The sequence below is a fragment of the Cygnus atratus genome, chromosome 29, assembly GCF_013377495.2.
Source record: "Cygnus atratus isolate AKBS03 ecotype Queensland, Australia chromosome 29, CAtr_DNAZoo_HiC_assembly, whole genome shotgun sequence".
Classification (NCBI taxonomy): Eukaryota; Metazoa; Chordata; class Aves; order Anseriformes; family Anatidae; genus Cygnus; species Cygnus atratus.
In genome coordinates this window covers 686,730-704,741 of record NC_066390.1, presented here as the reverse complement: position 1 = coordinate 704,741, position 18,012 = coordinate 686,730, and the positions used below count along the sequence as shown (strand labels likewise).

Sequence of the window (18,012 nt, the reverse complement as noted above, 5' to 3'; positions counted from 1 at the left end):
GGCGGGAGCGCCGCGGTGACGCGGCACGCACGGAGCGGTGACGCAGCGCGTAAGGGACCCGCCCTCCTTCCCTTCCCTTCCCTTCCCTTCCCCTCCCTCCTCCCCTCCGCCCGCCCCTCCCCCTCCCCCTCCCTTCCCGTTCCGGTCCCGCCCCGCCTCCCCCGCGCCGCTCGCCCCGCTCCCCCCTCCCGCTCCGCCGCCCCGCCCGGGCGGCCCGCGCTGGCCCAGGCCCGGCCCCGGGGTGGCGGCGGCGGCGGCAGCGGCCCCGGCCCCGGCCCCGGCCCGGCGGCGCAGGGCCCGGCCCGGCCCGGTAAGTGCGGGGGGACGAGGGAGGCGGGAGGCCGGGACCGGGAGCGAGACCGGGGCACGGGGCTGGGAGCGGGGCGAGACAGGGAGCGGGACTGGGGCCGGCGCCGAGACCACGACCGAGACCGGGAGCGGAGCCGTCGGGGCGTTGGGCCGGTCCCCCTCTCGCTGCCCCCGGGACCGGCCCGGCCGCGGGTCTCCAGCCTCCAGGGCGAGCCCCGGCGGCGCTCTCCCGTTCCCCGCCAGGCCCCGCCGGGTCCCCGCCACCGGGAGCAGCCGGCGGAGCACCGGCAGCGCGGTTCTGCCCGGCCCGGGGCCGCGGCGGCTCCCGGTGGAGGCGGAGCAGCAACAGGTGAGCGGGGCCCGGCGTCGGGATGGCCGCGGGCCGCCCGGTTTGGTGGCCCGGGAGCACGGGGAGGGGATCCCGGCCCGCAGCGGCAGAGCCTTCGCCTCGAAACCCGGCCCAGGAACGTTAATGGCCCCCTGCCGGTAGGGAGCGGGTCACGGGGAGCCGCTGGGGTGCCGGAGGGGCTCCGGGGAGGGGGAGCCCGTGGTTCTGAGGGGGGTGCGCTGGGGGTTACACGGGGAGTTGTTTGGTGGCTCCATGGTCTCTGTCACGCGGCGGACGTAAATCCTCGCCGTGCTCTGTGTTGGGAAGCGTCGAAGTTCAGTTTTTCTGAAAACCCGGGTGTCGGGGTTGCCGCCGGCTCCTGCCGGGGCGGTGTTCTGGCAGCGAGTCTCCCAGGTAAGTGGATGTTGTTCCCAACGGGCCCCTTCGTCTCTTTGAAACGGGCTCTCAGAGGTGGCCCCGTGAGCTCCTCGCGTGGTGTGGAAGTGGTTGTAACAGGGGGGGGGGGGCTCCTACCTCTCTTCTGTCCCCCATTTTGTGAACCGCTTTTTCATCCCTTTCCTTACGTCCTTTAGTTCCTTACATTCTGTATTATATCTTTCATTGATGGCAACCTTTTCCAGTTGTTGTTCTTTCTGGCCTCTTTCTGTTTGTTTTGAGAAGCTGAGCCTGGGTCTATGCTGCTGCACTGGTCTCTGGTTTTATAAGGGGCTTGATAACTTCTCTTTCAGAAGCCACAAGAAGGGTGCGTGCCTTTCAGAAGAGAATCCAACCTGTGCCAACACCTGGTCGATAGGCAAGGCTGTAGCCAGTTGATGACTGGTTTATTGAGGGAGGTCTGCAAACCCTAATGGGTTTCTGCTGTCACTTTTATTATGGATTGCTCTGTTAGTGATCAGCTGTTAGGCTGCAGAGAATCTGAACTGGCCTGAACTCAACTGTTTCTGCGCTGCCTGCTCTCTGTATAATTTTCTGTCTTTTTATGAGGCTTCAGTGCTGTCAAAAGAGGTCTGGGGAAAAAAAAAGGCATATTTCTAATCATTTGTGCTGATAAGTCAAGTAGGTGTGCCTTAGTAGTAGGGTTTGTAGGGGAATGAGCTTCAGTGTCAGGAACACCGAGCCAGCCTCTGGCAGAAGCTGCTCAAGTGCAGAGCTTCCAACTCTCCAGGATAAGGCTTTATTTTTCCTAGAGCTCAAGGATGCCACTGGAATTGTGAATAGAAAGAAACCCTGAGTTTATTATTGCTTCTGCTGCTTTTGCAGCTTCTGTTTGTTCAAAGTGATCCATTAGAATCTGAACCACAGCTGAAGAGGATTCAGATGTGATGGGAGCTGGAAACACAAAGCTAGCCTTAGTCCTGCACATGTTGCTGAGTAGATGCAGATTACTGTCCGTCTTCTGTTTTGGAGCAAAGTTAAAGTTTAAAAAGCGGAAGGGTACTGAAAAGAAGTGTTGGTAAAGGAAGATAACCTGCTTGGGGAGCTGGAAACATTGCCAGGCTTTGGTGTCTGTTTATCACCAAACAAAGGATAGGCTGAAGAATTATATCCTAACGGTAGCAAAAGGGAGGGAAACCCTTTGGCAGAGTTTTGTGGCTGCTGCTTCAAAACCTGGGGACTAACAGCAGCAGAGCTGCCCTTACCTGCCAGCCGTGCTAGGGACACTGGCTGGTGTTAAAAAGAAAATACCCGAGAGGAGAGCAGGACATAGTCCACAGATATCATATCATTGCCATGTACAAGAATTGGTTTCTTCCATCTGCATGAGGAGCAATGGGAGTGTGTTGTAGGACCTCACCTGCTCGTCAAAAGCAAACGCCTGCCCACGTACAGATCAAAATGCTGTGCCCTTGCTGATTCCAAGTCTTTGTCTCGGTGTTCCTTTTCCCGCTGACAGCATGCAAAGAAACTCCATGTGTGGCTGGTCTCAGTTTGGTTTTCTCTCACTGGTACTTGCTGAGAATCTCGCCTCATCTCTTGCTTTGACCTGTTCTCCATCTCCCTTTGAGACCTGGGGGTCTGGTTCCCTGTAGTAACTTCGGGTAGTTCCGATTCCTTATGCTCCGTTCTTCTGTCCTGTTTGACACCTGTAGGCTGTTAAGGCTGACTGGCATAACCTCTGTGTCCTTCTCCTTGAATTCATGCTAGAAATTCTCCGTTAAATCGTACCGAGGATACTTGCAGTAATCTTCCTTCCTTACTGAATGACAATTCAGTAGTTTGCAGTTGGCTTGCTGATTTTTTTCCCCAACAGATGTTCTCTTAGGGTCTCGCTTCTCCCATCCACAGCTCTTTGTATTTTCAGTGTGCTATTAAACATTTATTTCTAAAGATTTCCCCCTGTTCATTCCTGTTTCCTTGGAATATAAGGGTGGATTCTATGTACACAAACTTCGGAAGCTTATTCCAGTGTGTGTGTATGTGTATATTTGCAAATATGAGGGTATTTTTCGACAGTCTAGATGACAAGGATAGACATTAGACTGATTATTTTTTTCTCTGTCCACCAAGCTGGCACAGTGTGATGTTTGATGGCAGCTTCACTGGATAGTAAACCATTACTTCAGACTCCAGGGATTGCACAAGTGAGGATGGATCTCAACAGGTTGCTTGCAGTGATGATGCTTTGCTGGAGACAGCCACCTGGCTTTTGAGGAGCTGGATTAAGACTCCCAACTCAACTCATGCCAGTTGTGAAGGAGAAACATCACTTGGATATGGTCCGTTCTCTGATCTCTACCCCTGCTCAGGAGTGGGGACTGACTGGGGACTGGTGACCTGGAGGTGAGTAGGATCTGGAGCCAACTGACCCCTTAGCCGTCAGGCTTTGCAGTTTTTCCCCAGTGGTTCCTGAGGGCCAGTTCGAGCTACCTGCGTAGCATGAGCGTGATGAAACCTGGAGTGATTTAACAATATCAGACTTTGGTTTGTGGCACCGTCTTCCTCTTTGGTGGGTCTTAATGGCCTTGGTTGCTCACATCTTCCTCAGACCAAAACTGAGAAGCTAAATTCTGTGGTGTAGCTGTAGCTAGGCTTCTCTCCATCCAGAGATGAAGTTAGTCGAGTGCTGCTTTGAGATTCGGCTGCGTGACCTGTGAGGGTCAGGTCTCTAGGTTGGTAGGATGTTCGGTGGAGTGGAATTAAAGGAACTAATTTCCTTTGATTTCTCACCAGGCATCTTCATTGGGGCTTGCTGTTTTGGGACAAGATCTGCAGTCTCCCAGGGTACTAGCTGTTGGGCTAGAAGAAGTGGGTGCTGCTTGCCAGGACATAGCGCATCTTGCAGCACCCTGTGTCCTCTCACATCTGTGAGCTGCGGCTGTAGAATCACATACCTGTGGATCATCTCTTGATGAGGTGGCAGAGGAAGCCAGTCTGTCCACATCCTCATTTGGTGGGGTCTCCTGGGGTCTCAGCCACAATCCGATTTACCCAGGCACGGGGCTTACATTAAATGAGCTCAAGTTTTCTGGGCCCAGCATTACCTAGGGGCTTTTTCAGCAGCCTGCTCTGTGGAGTGCAGGACTATATGCTATGCTGACGATTAAAGTTAATCCGTTCTTGGGGCAAATACTGCATTTCTCAGACAGTTGCTCCAGGCTTCCTGCAGACTCACTGCTAGGTGAGTGGTTTACAGTTGTTTACGTTGGGCTTAAGTTTTCGAGGTCGTCTTGTGGCTGAGAGCAGTCCCAGGGTATTTTGACTGCGCTGTGCCGCACCGAACTAGAAACGTGATGCAGCTGGTTTGAACATCATAGTGTTTCGTGTGGTTTTGGGGCTTGTGTGACGAGGAGGAGCTAAACCCAGCAAACGAGGCTTGGAGGGGGGCACTGCACGTGTCCGAAACCGCGCTGACTTGGCGAACATCAGGTGTTATGTCACCTGTTGAGTTAAACTCGTGTGACTTTGCATGTCTTGTTTTAGTTGAGTAAAAGCCGAGGGCTGTGAGTAAACTAACACTTCCTAAAGTAACGTGGATTTATACAGAAAGCGAGCAAAGTCCCAGAGAACTTACAAAATGACGTGCAGTCACTTCCTCTGTGGCTGGGAGACGCTTGCGTAAGGACCTGGGATTCTGCCACTGCTTGGAGGAGGCAGTGCCAGGAGAAGGGGCAGCAGCATCGCTCGGTCTCATAGCAGCTGAAGGAGTATTCGTCGCTTCTGCCTGTCCCTGTTGTAGTTGTCTCAGGTCGTCTGCAACAAGCGTTGAAAAAGGCTTGGAGGGAATAGAGGGGTCAACTGAATTAGAGGGGAAGGAGAACTGCCAGGAGTTGGTCGGGGGACAGGCAGGCTCACTTGTTGAGGGATGCCTGAGGAGCAGAGCAGGGCAGCGTGCCCGCGTCAGATCCCTAAACCCCTTCCTCCAGACATTCTGCAGCGCCTCTTGTTCTGCCCCTGATATCCTATCCTCTTGTCAGAGTGCAGATGCATCAAGTTCCCCTTATAGTAGTGATGCCATTTGTGTTGCTAAATTTAAGATTGTGTCAGTGTTTCTATTCTAAAGCTCTGTTTTCAGGGGGAAGGTGTATAAATCACCCACTTCATGAAATAGTAATGATAACCTGGAGAATAGGTTCCAGGCTTACCTTCTGTTCAGTGCTTAAACATTTTTCTGTTGTCTTCACCTATACTACCCTGCTCTGCAGTTATTTGTAAAGGCGCTGTATGAACCAAAGCTTTCTCCGATTAAAGTGGAGTTTGGATTTCACCTGCTGTGTTCCAGCTTTCCCATCTACCTACTTTAAATTTTATTTCTTGTCTTTCTTTCTGTGGTAGATGGTGACAGATAAAGAAAAGAATTAGTGTATTGGAGAAATGTTAAGTCTTAAGTCATTTTGTCATGGCGTAATTCCTGTGTAGAATCAGGTGGGGGAACAGAGAATGCTTTCATGCCAAAACGGGTTGTTTGAAAAGTGTGAATCTGTCATGCAAAGAGTTGTTTGAAAAGTGTGAAGAATGCATCAAGGTAATCCCAGCACAGATGTTTGCTAGTATATATGCGCACATGCACTGTGTTTCACCTCATTATGTATCACTTAATGGTAAGCTTCAACTATATTGATACTAATTGAGGAACTTGATTTTTTTTTTCTTTTTTGAGAAGAGGCAGCTGCAGGGTCAGAACTTACAACTTGTTCTTCAGCCCCTAAACCTAATAAAAGGCAGACAGCATCTGTGGCTCTTTGCTGTTGACGTAGCCCTGGCAGGGAAGTGTAATCCTGGGAGGAAGTAAGTGCTGTAACCCAAATGACTTTTACGGTTGGTCTGGATCTTTTTCCCTTTTTTTTTTTTAATTACGTGCTTTGGTAGCGTATCTTAAAGAGTAGCGTATCTTAAAGACTTGGAGAGGTTGGAGAAATAAGTGGCAGTGATGGTTGACGCTCCTGGGTCTGTCAAGTGAGAGGGGTGCTTCAGCTGATGCTATGCTTGCGGCTTGCTAACTGAGGCCGAAGTTTCAAATAGGTAGAATTGGTTAGTTTGGGGTTTGGATTCTGTTTCCAGCTTATGTCGATACCGATCTAATAATAACATGCCGTCCTTCTCCTGGTTTCTTTCGCCTGAGGATTCCAGTTCCTTAGGAACAACAGTTGCCCTGGGAGATGAGGTGAGTGAGTGGTGCTGCCGTACTGTTCAGGAGCTCGTAGCGTGGCACTGAAGCGACTATGCTTGAGAAGAGCCCAGAGTCCTGCTCTCCGATCACCGCCTCTGCCTGAGTGAGCTGTTATCACGGCTTCCTCTTCCTGGGACCAGATTCGATCAAACGGCTGCACTTGCTGGTGGCTTTTCCACGTGCCCGTTGCAGTTTTTTTGAAGTGTACGTATCTGGAAGTTAATGTGAGTGAAATAGGCTCTTTTAGAGCGATACGCTTATTTTGATGCTCTGTATTTTTGGTAGCGTACCGTGGTTTCTTTCTTGCAGAGGTGCTGACAGCCCTGGATATCTGGGTGCCCCGTGTTGGGCGCCGCTGGTTTCAGTGGACCTCACGGGTGGGTGCAGCACCTTCAGCTGGCAGAGCCATGTCCGTGCTGCTGCTGGAGGTCGGGCTGTGAGAGGAAGTTTAGAGCTGATGTAACTTGTAGGTTCCCTTCCTCTCTGCAGTGGAGTACAAAGAGTTGGTGTTTGGATAGTCTCTGTCCCCAGCAAGCAGCTAGTTTTGCCTAGTTTACATCAGTGCAGACATTCATTTGAGCTGATCCTTCCCAGTACTTCAGATAAGGTAGAATGGGTGTTTGCAGTGCTTTTTTTTTTTTTTTTTTTTACAACTAAAGGCAAGCTCTCTGGCTTACCTGTGAGTTGTGAATCAGAGGTAATTAATGCCACTCTTTACCTTCTGCTAGCAAAGAAGTTTTGCTTTGTATCTCTGTCTGTTAAGGTACCCCAGCTCTGAGGACCAAGCACGGTGACTATGGAAAACAAGCAACAGAGACTTACTACCGCTCTTATGTTCAGCAGTCGTAAGGCATTCAAAATACTTTTGACTTGTTTAACAAGCAAAAGTGCTGGCGAAAGACGTGTTGCTGCTCAGCGTTGTTCCATAACGTAGCAATGGATTATTACAACATCCAAACACTGTTGTGTTCCACACCTGCTCCGGCACCATCGTAGAGACTTGGCCAATTCAAGCTCCTGGCGGTCTTGTAATGTGGATCATCAGCTCCTAGATCCGCTGATAGTCCAGTGCATGTCCTGATGTTTTTTGGGATGTCCTTTCATTCCAGATACTTGGGGATCACGCAGAAACGAGCTGCCTGGCAGCATTAAAGTGCAGATATCTAAATCAATTGCACACCTCCCAACGACTTCCATTATTCTGCTAAATTTAGCCCAAGTAGAGCTGTGGCAAAACAGATTTCTGGGGACTTTAGTGAGCATCCAGGTAGACAATATGCAGTCTCCCCAAGCAGTAGAGGAGGGAGGTAGCCTCATATAAGCTCTTGTCTGCTGCCCAACTGTTTTTATTAAATCGAAATTCAACACACAAGCGGAACAATGTACATGTCTGTTCCCAGTGCCAGCTGCCCAACAGCTTGGTTTGAGACGAGAGGTTGTACTGATGACTTGATGTCATTTCTTCCTTCTGAATCATATCACAGGAATTTTGCAGCTCGGACCCTCCTGTCTGTGAAAAGCAGGTGTGGAGCTGTGCTGCTGTCAGACCTGGGCGATCTCGATGGGCTGCTAACACGCGAGGTTGGCTCTCTGTGTGTTTTGACTTGAGCACTTCAGCTTTTTGCCCTTTTTTGTCTGTCTTCTTACTGTTTTGATTATTATTGTCCCTTTATAAAAAGGGGAACTATCGCTGCTGTTTAGAAAGGAAGCAGGAGTCGGTGTACCAGGGCTTGTTGGCTCGTGGGTACAGCTGGGCATGGCCTCCTGGCGGCATGAGCAGTGGGTGCAACAGAGCACTTCTCTAGGAGAAATCTAGGGGCAATCCTGGACATGGGGTCAGACTGGGTGAAGAACTCAGTAAGAGCAGCCCTGCAGAGAAGGACTTGGGGGTTCTGATGGATGAAAAGCTCGATGTGAGCTGGCAGTGCATGCTTGCAGCCCAGAAGGCCAGCTGCATCAACAGAGGGGTGGCCAGCAGGGGAAGGAGGTGATTGTCCCCCTCTGCTCTGCTCTTGGAGGCCTCATTTGGAGTGCTGCATCCAGGTCTGGAGCCCCCAGCACAAGAAGGATGTGGGGCTATTAGAGCGGGTCCAGAGGAGGGCCACAAAGATGATGGGGGGGTGGAGCACCTCTCCTGTAAAGAAAGGCTGAGAGAGCTGGGGGTGTTCAGCCTCCAGAAGAGAAGGCTCTGGGGGACCTCATTGCAACCTTTCAGTACTTAAAGGGGGCTTGTCAAAACGATGGAGTGCAACTCTTTACTCAGTGAGATATTGACAGAACAAGGGGGAATGGTTTTGAACTAAAAGAGGGGAGATTTAGATTAGGGGTTAAGAGGAAAGTCTTCATTCAGAGGTGGTGAGGCGCTGGAACAGGTTGCCCAGAGAGGTTGTGGGTGCCCCGTCCCTGGAGGTGTTCAAGGCCGGTTAGATGAGGCCCTGGGCAACCTGATCTAGAGGGTGGCATCTCTGCCCATGGCAGAGGGGTTGGAAGAAGATGATCTTTGAGGTCCTTTCCAACACGAGCCATTCTGTGATTCTATGAAATCCATCTCCTAGCGTGGGAAGAGGTGGGGGAAAGCTTTGAGATTATCCATTAGGGTAGCAGCAAGAGGAAGGGCTGATAATTCCAAGCCCATGTCTGTCAGTGCTGGGATTCCCTTGCATGTGTTGTCAATGGGGCGCATGCAGATTTATGGTCGTCTATAAAGCCCAGTTTCATTATGTATTGTGAGCACAAGCTGTCTTTGTGTAGTGCAGACTGAGTCACTGCTGCCTCCCAGTGAATTTCTGTGATGATTATTGAGTGTGGGCAGATGCAGCCTACTCTTTATGCCAGCTCTCTTATATTTTTTTTTAATGAAGTTATAAAATTCATATATTGCTTTGACATCCTTTTCTTTGAGAAACTAATTTCTTCTGAGCTGAGTTTAGACACAAGAGCTGCTTTATTATGGAAGGTGTTCCCTGTATCTCAGAGACTGACCTCTTTGGGGAAGCTTCAGGTATGCTGTCTATTAGAAAATAGGATCCTGCCCTGTCTCTTTCCCCATGGGCAAACCAAAATGAGAAGGTGCTTCGCAGCCCAATCCTTCTGTTGTGGTTTCTTACTAGGAAGGAAGCAGAATGAAGATCTAGAACATGGGGAAAAATGCAGAGGGGTGGTCTAGATCCTGTGCCTGCGGCTGGGTGAGGTTGTTCAAATCTTAAAGCTTCTTTCCACCTTTAAAGTTACAGAAGCCCAGAAGCTGAGTGTCTGCTCCTTGCTGAGTTTTTCCCCCGTGTCAGGTTTGGACCTGGGACTGAGATGGTTTGGGCTCATTTGCGCAGGGGCATGGGGCTGACAGCAGCAGGCGCTCTGGGTGTACGCGAAGTCCTGGGCATTGGGCACCTTTTGGAGGTGGCCTCCCCAGCACGTAGCTCCCTGAATCTGGGAAAGTGGCAGATATATCAGCTTTCAGCCGCGATGTTTGTGTGGGCTTTTAGCAGCCTGAGCAGTCTGACTTTGCTCTGCTGGTCGAGTGAAAGCAACTCCGCACTCTTGCCTGATGCTGTGCTCATATTGGTACAAATGGGCTTCATCTGATACAGCTGCTGCTTATGGTAGGAGCTCTCCGAAAATGAAACCTCTGACCTATCGCTGAGCCTGTGTTCGGGGTTGTGACAACATAATTGTATGAACAAATGAACTGTTTGGTCAGCGGCAGAACTGGTCAGCCTGGCTCCTTAACGATCGGCGTTCTGCGGATGGATTCTGTGCTAAGGATTGATCTCATAAGTCTGTCTGGCCACTAGTGGGAGCATTAACAGGCTCCCTCTAGCTGGTCAACTATCAGAAGGCTTTTTTGAGGTTTTAACTGTTCTGTCAGAGTACCTTCACTGGGTCCACTGTGTTCAAATGTGAGTTGGACAGATAAGATACGAACGCAAATACTGTTGGCATAGTTGTGTAAGCTTTAACTACCCTCCCTCCCTCAAAAGCATCCTGATAACAGCATGTTATGATCGAGTTGATCTTGGCAAGCCTTATGGCTCGTGGCTGGGAGGTGTTGCAAAGCCTTTCTGCTTGGCCCAGCAAAGAACAACATCTTATAACCCTGCTGGTTGTGGACAGAGAGCTCGAACCTGGGAATCCTTAAGATTCATCCTGCTGGAACTGCAGGGCACAGCCCTGCCGCTCCTGTTGAAGTGAGCAGGGTACCTGGCTCTGCTGCAGGTGAAAATGCTGTTCTGCTGTTGGTTTTTTTTTTTTTTTTTAGTGCTTTTGTGTGTGTTTGTTTTTTTTAATTGACTGAGCTTATTTTTCTTGGCTTCAGTTTAATGTACTTTTGAGGACATGGCTTTTGAGTTTTGTGGCTGCCTGGGAAATGCCCGCTGCTGCTATTGATGTGATACAATACTTGCTTCATTACTTTATGTAGAAAAATTGGATAACGTGAGGCTTCTTCTGAACTCGCTTTGAAGAATGATTACTGCCTGCTTTTATTTTCTTTTCTCCATCAAATGCATCCTTAATTTAAAACATAACTTCAAAGCTACATATGAGTTAAAGTTGCACTTTAACAACAGGCACAAAGGTGTAGACTGTGGACAGTTACCGAATTCTCAGTGTATTTTTGGGGAGTGGTTCGTGAGGAGAAGCTCTGCTAGAAAAGCTGTCAGCATCTCCTCCGCCTGCCTGCTTTAGGAAGTCGTGGTCATCCTCACTGGGAAGGGGATCGGCTGCACAATGAGAAGGGATTTGCAGCTTTCACTCTCAAGTTGCGTGCTTGTGTCCTCTCAGATTGGTTTCCTGATTAGAAGAGGAGCCTTTGCTCTAGGCCTGGCGTCTGCCAGAGTTACAAACTTCCCAGAATTTAAACCTATAGCACTCCCATGCGCCTATAGCACTCCCATGCCCTTGGTAGGCCACGGTCTGTTGCTCTTACTCTCTATAATAATTTTGGGCCTGGATCCCACAGACTAGTAAAACACAGCGATTTTGGGGAGGGAACACTTTGCAACAACTCCTTGAGGAATTGTGTGGTTGTGTGTTGCGGAGAGAAACCCCACAGCAGTGTTGGTGGCTAAAGTAAACCAGGAAAATCGTGGGAATAGGGCTATGAAAGCCTCCTCTCTGACTGAGGCGAGGCAGGGAGTTCGGTCTGATGTCAGACCAAACGTGCCAGCAGTGGGTTTGCCTCGTAAATGCGGGTCCCCAGTGCTCAGCCTTGGCTGGGGCCTGCCCGCTGGAAATGGTGGCGCGTGGTTTTGTCAAGAGAGGGGGCACTTCATTGGCCTGCTGAAGGAGACCCCAGCTCTTAGGGGTCTTATAAAAAGGATGAAGAAGGATTCTTTACTCGGGTAGATATTGATGGAATAAGGGGGAAGGGTTTTGGATTAAAAGAGGGGAGATTTAGATTAGAGGTTAGGAGGAAATTTTTCATTCAGAGGGTGGTGAGGCGCTGGAAGAAATTGTGGATGCCCCATCCCTGGGGGTGTTCAAGGCCAGGTTAGATGAGGCCCTGGACAACCTGATCTAGAGGGTGACATCCCTGTCTATGGCAGGGGGGCTGGAACTGTGTGATGCATGAGGTCCCTTCCAACCCGAGCCATTCTATGAGGAGCAGCTGAGGGAACTGGGGTCGTTCAGTCTGGAGAAGAGGAGGCTCAGGGGAGACCTCATTGCTCTCTACAACTACCCGAAAGGAAGGTGTGGGGAGCTGGGGTTTGGCCTCTTTTCATAGGTAAACATCGATAGGACTAGAGGGAATGGCCTCAAGTTGTGCCAGGGGAGGTCTAGGTTGGAAATGAGGAGACATTTCTTCTCAGAAAGAGCGGTCAGGCGTTGGAATGGGCCGCCCAGGGAGGCGGTGGAGTCACCGTCCCTGGGGGTGTTTAAGGAAAAGTTGGAGGTGGTGCTTAGGGACATGGTTTAGTGGGTGATGTTGGTGGTAGGGTCGTGGTTGGACCAGATGATCTTGAAGGTCTTTTCCAACCTTAACGATTCGATGATTCTTCAGCTGCAATGAGCTCGTGGCTTTTTCCCTCCCCTTAAAGCCCCTTTCCAGCAGCTCACATGTCAAGCGGAACGCGATTGTGTAACTTGTGGTAAGGTAAAGGGGCCGGGAAGGCAGCGTGCTTAGTTTTAGGCAGGATTTCCATGAATATTGCATTTCAGAGAAGCAGGGGAACTCTGCTTTGCACTGCTCCATTGATTAAGGCTGAGCAATATGGCTTTGTTCACTTCAGCTCAAATTCAGGGCAAAATACGTTTTGGGAGATCTTTGCTTGAACCTAAGGGGCCGTTTGTTTATGACTTCCTGTTTAAGACTGAGGTTTTTACAAGTAGTCATCTAGGTCTGTCTTTTGAACTTCCTTTCAGTGGCCTTTTAACTTTTTTTTCCACTCATTTTTTATGCTTTCAATTTTTTTGGATATTCGGGGGGGGGGGGGGGGAAGAGAACCTGAAATATTTACAGTAAGCTGCTTCTGCCTACAGATTTATTAGGTTTTGAATTAGCTGTACATGATAGCATATTATTTTTCCCTATAAAAAAAAATAAATCTGCTTTTTCTTATTAATGGCAGCTTCCTGCTTTATAAATACTTGGGAAACTGATGTTGTTCGCCTTCGCGAGGAGGCAGGGAGAGATTGGTGTCTTTTTGGTGTTATTTTTTGAAACTCTGAGGAGAGAAAAAAGCGGCCATCTGTCAGAGTATTTCACAGGTTCTGCAGAGCCTGGAACGGCCCCTCTTTTCTGGAGAGCCGCCTGTGGCAAAGCGGGATAAAGGGACTCTGTCTGTGACCAAGGCTTCTTCATAGCTGATAGTAAATGTGAAATGTGTTTGGGTCTGCAGCTGGAAGGGGAAATTCTTTAATAATGATGATGTTATTGGTAATAATTGGTAATTGTAATTGGTAATAATGATGTTTCTGGTATTACTTACATCACTTCTGTTGTGAAAAAGGAAAATACAGGTGGCACCTAAATTGCAGATGTGCTGGGACAGGTGAATGTGCGAAGTCAGCGCAGAGGGGTGTTCTGCTGCGCAGTTATCAGTGCGGGAAGGACAGTGGAGTTTGGAGGCAAGGTAGTGGCTTCTTGAGCTCTTTGACCCTAAAAGGGTGGCGGTGGTGGTGATGCTGTGCAATGCGTTACAAAAAAGTGCGTCAAACATGGGACAGTTGGCTAGTGATGGATGGTACGTAGGATGAGTGGAAGCATCTGAACGCAAGGCAGCTGAGTTTAGGAGACTGGCTGCATAGAGAAAAGCCTCTAGCATCTACCCGCACCCCGTAGAGAGCACCGGACCGCATAAAGCTGAGCATCGCTGGTGTCCGCCGGGCACGCCTCAGCCCTGTCCTCGCCGCGGGCTTTCCAGCGTGAAGGCTTTTTCTCTTTTCTTGGGTACGTGCATCGCTGCAGGGCTGCGATCCAGAAGGGGTAGCCCTGCTTGCTGGTGCCATGTGAATAATAGTTTGGGATTCCTAATTGAAAGGGTGAGCAAATAAACATCTGCTGGGATCAGCGCATTGAGCTAGGGGGCTGCAGCGCCCGCCAGCCCACGGCTTGTTGCCACGCAGGCTTTAGTTCATGCCACCTCTCTGCTTTTCTCTCCCTCCGTTCCTCTGGCATCAGCACATGTTCTATTTTTAAACCGTGCTCTGCTCTGTATTGCGGCATTTCTCTTCCTGAATTATTTATCAGTGTTTGGAGCTGAATGGAGTGTGCTACGTCTTTTCCACTGCTCATGGTTGCCCACGTGTCTGTCTTGGGCCATTGACAGATCTGGTTCATGTCAAATCACGCTGGCCTCGGCTTGGAGGGGCTGCATGGGGTAGTGGGGCTTGGCTGCAGTCCATGTGCTAGCGCAGGATCGTTCAGATCTGTGTGGTTAATGCTCTCCTTGCTGGGGTAGACAGGGAGGGGATGGTTGCCATGATAACACATCCTCAGCTGAGCCGGATTTGAATGGAAGGTTCCTTTTTTAAAAAAAAAAAAATAAAAAAATAATATAAGTTTTCCTTTTTAATGCCTGGAGACAGGCTTCAGCCTGGGAAGAAAAGCCTTCTGGGCACACAAGGGTGGAGGAGAAAACAACATCAGAGACTGGGCATGGCTGAGGCTGGCTTAAAGCTGCTTGGTGGTGGGGTGCTGTGAGTTTTTTATTTTTTACTTAGGGAAAATCGTGTTTGTTTGTTTTTTAATTTAAAACTTCTGTTTTCTCTGCCATGCATGGTACAGGGACCCTTTTCCAACAGAGATGGCAGTACAGGCTTTAAAAGGAGCAGGAGGGCAGGATGTTTCATCTTGGAAGGATTTTTCCAGCTACTGACTAAACTTAGCTCATCCCTTCCTCTGACTTTCCTTGAAGGTCTCTCAGCATTGGTATTTTCTCCTGCTATCATTTTCCCCCCCCTTCCTCCATCTCTGATATCCCTTTGACTTTTTGTCCATCAGAGCCGATGGATTTAGCTGCTTTCCGTACCTGCTGCTTCTGAACTTTCTTCCAAGTGGAGCTGGGGAGGAGGAGGATGCCCTCCTTGAAGTCAGGCGACAGGAGGGAAGGATCTCGTTGGAGGAAAGAGCCACGCTGCTGCTGCCTTCCTGGCCTCCCTCCCTGCCTCCAGCGCCCTGGACCTTGGGCCTCACGCGTCTGGAGCACATTCCTAGAAGCAGTTGAGCAGGGGACAATCTGCAACCTACATACAGTCTATTTTCTGAATTCTTCTCTTAGGCCAAGAAAGTCTCTCCAGATGGTCGTTGTTCATTGTACCTTCAGGAGCTCCACCCCGCCCTTGCATTGCTTTAGGGTCCTGGGTGTGTAAGAGTGGTGTGTGCCTTTATTCTGCGCGCTGGTGTTTGTGCAGCACCTGGAGAGAAGTGGATTTCCAGCAGTGGGGTGAGCTGAGGATAGGGCAGGCCTTGCCTCTTGGATCTTATTGTTTGGCCCTAATTTGGATTTATTTCCCATCTGGTACAGAAGCCATTCGAAGTTCCTAACAGCCTGGGTTTCCCTGCCCCTCTCAGAAGTGTCAACCACTCACGATTCTGACTTGAGGGGAATTTGGAGGGTGGCCTCTCCTCTGCTCTGCAGGGACTTTTTTATTTTTCTTCACTCTACCATTCGCTCCCTTATTGTGGTCTCTGCTGCAGAGACCTTGGGCCCTATGAGAAATATATGCTGGTTGTAGGACCAGTTAGGAATTCTGGCTGGTCTCTTTCCTTTCTGTTCATGAGCCCCCTGAAAAAGGCTAAGAGCAGCACATCCATCCTTCAGTCCCAGCTGCGGGGATTCTGCTGGCCTCCACTTTCAATTTCTCCACAGCTCTGCTTCTGGCTGTCCATGGAGCTATTTTCTTGGGGCGTGTTAGAGGAGGTAGCTGCTATCAGCAGTGTGCTGCAGTTCTCATCCTTCCCACTTCCTGGCTCCAAACACCAAGAAATCTTTTTTGCTGCATGCACGCTCCTGCATTTAAAAAAAAAAAAAAAAAAAGGCAAGCCCGTGGCCTGGAGGACTCCTGGAAGATTTTTTTTTCCTTGTCATGTGCAGTTGTTGGTATTGTCTGCCTGCTCAAGCCGGTCCCCTAGCTCAGATGCTTGGTGTATACCTGGCAGCACTTGGCTCGTGTTAGGCACCCAGGTTTGGAAACCTCTCCTCTTGCAGCCTGCTGCAGCGACCGAGGTCGGTTCCAACCCGAAGAACAGTCCGTGATGCAGCCCTCCAGCCTCCCAAGCGCTGCCTTCCTCCCTCGCCGCCATGCAGCGCTGCTCCCCCTCTCCGGAGAGGGACGTTCTGGTCCAGGTGGGTACCTGATGCGCCCAGGCCATCGGTGATGCTCTTCTCCCCTTGCAGCTGCTGTCGGTTCCCGACGCTGCCTGGAGCACGTCTGTCGCAGGGGGGAGCCCTGTCCAGGGCTGGTGCTGTGGGTTTGCAGCGATGCCATCCCACCGCATCCGTGTCACAAGTCTGGAGGTGTTTGGTTTTTTTTCCCTCCCCTCGTGATGAGATTATATCCGCTACCTAATTGACGAGTCTCCTCTCAGCAGCAACTGGCCTGGGAAAAGTGGAGCGTAGGCTCACTTGGTACATGTCTGCCAGAGAGGGAGGTAACGTGTCGTGCCGTTGTTCTGCGCTCGTGTTGCTGGCATTTGCTCCGCGACATTACCGCGTTCGGCATAAGCAGCTTCCCTGCAAGCCGCGAGCACAGGCAACACCCAGAGCTGCGGCATCTTTTCTGTGCCCCGCTTTCCCTGACCTAGTTTCGCTGCATGCACACACGCGGTACCTGAGCAAACGACTCTCAGGTGTGAAAGGCAGAAGGCAGCAAAGTCTCTGTAGGGCTTTATCCAGTCTGCGGCAGCCGAGGCTGCTGGTGGGGCTGACTCACACTTCCTTCTCCTCATCCTCCCACCCAGGATATGCTGTCTCCCCATCTGAGGAGAAAGATGCAGCTTAGGAAAATCCTCTCACACCCTTGCTTCTTGGGTTGGCAGCGTTTTGCCTTCATATTAATAACGGGCTGTGATCTCTGGAAGGGCTGGCTGAGCCCCCAGGAGGCTGCGTCTGCTGTCTGGGGCAGGTGCTTGTGTCCTAGAGCTGGAAGGCTTTTCTTGCTCTGGAATCTGTTCTTGCTTAGCCATCTGCCAGGCCTCTTAAGTGCTAGAGACCAGGTTTTCAGGCTCAGGTTATGGAGCTTCTTTTCATGCTGCTTTAACAGCACCGTTAAGAGGTGACAACAGGGTTGAAGCAGGAGGCTGGGGTCCGTGGAAAATAGGAAGAGCTGGTGGGAGGGAAGAACAGCATCTGAAGCTGCCTCCTTTTACAGTACTGATCTTGCGACTGCAGACTTCCAAAGTAGAGGGCACCTGCCTGTCCTTAACAGTCCTGAGTCAGTGTGCATCAGACCGTAGGTATGCCTTAGCAAAATAAAGCTTTTGGTTTGCTTTTGCGAGGTTTAGTGGAGATTTTAAGGTTCCCTCTGTGGGGCCAAGATCCTTGGCCTGAGCAAGGCACGCTGGAGCACTGCTCGCGGACCTGAGCTCCTCTGTTGCTTCTTCATTTGCAGAGTAGCTGCTGGAGCTTCTTTAGGGCTGTGGACTTCAGGTCTGAAACTGCAGGGGAGTGGTTGGGTGCTGGGAGACAGGAAGAAACAACCCCAAAATAGACAAGTTAAACGTGGGGAAAATCCCCTGATGTCAAGTTGCTCATCTAATCTCCAAGTCTTACAGCTTTGCTGGGTTCAGGTGCTGCAGAGAGTCCCTCCAAGCACAGGCTTTCTGCCAGGGAGATGGGAACATCCAGCCTGGCTTCTGGTGAGCAGTCATGGAGCTGGTGCGAAGACGGCCACTCGCTACCTCTCAGTGCTGGCTGTGCAGCAGACCGAGAAGTTGCTCTCCTAGCAGAGCCCACAAGCTCAGCTGAAGGCCCTCGTCCTGCAAGCTTGCACAGCTCAGACAGCAGTGGCTATTTCCCAAAGAGCTTGGGAGATCGTGGTTCCTTGGACGGATACCTTCATTTTAAAAGATCAGAGCTGGGAGAAAAGAAATCTCGAAGTGGCCAGGAACAGAAGGCGTAAACTTCAGTCCTTTGTTTCACACCTGATGGGGAGATCTCATAATATCCATGAAGCCTTTGTGTTTCGCCAGTGCAGGGACTGGGTAATTGTGGCTCTTCTCTTGAAAACAGTCAGAGCATCACAAGTGACTGTTGTCTCATTACCTCCTGTTTGTCTTGCCTTTCTGTCATTGCTTTCTCTTCTGCCT

At 50.4% G+C, this 18,012-nt stretch overlaps 1 protein-coding gene across 3 annotated transcripts in view; it reads left to right on the top strand.

Annotated features, from left to right (window-relative positions):
- Nucleotides 1-239: 239 nt before the first annotated feature.
- The window catches only part of R3HDM2 (R3H domain containing 2), a 57,019-nt gene continuing 39,246 nt past the window's right edge, over nt 240-18,012 (top strand). For 2 of the 3 annotated variants that reach the window (XM_035570261.2, XM_050715937.1), the window contains exons 1-2: nt 271-310; nt 3,167-3,439. The gene's annotated coding sequence lies outside the window, so the exon portion shown is untranslated. Of the gene's footprint in view, nt 311-3,166; nt 3,440-18,012 lie in introns of all 3 variants that reach the window. The other variant, XM_050715938.1, reaches the window with a different exon arrangement.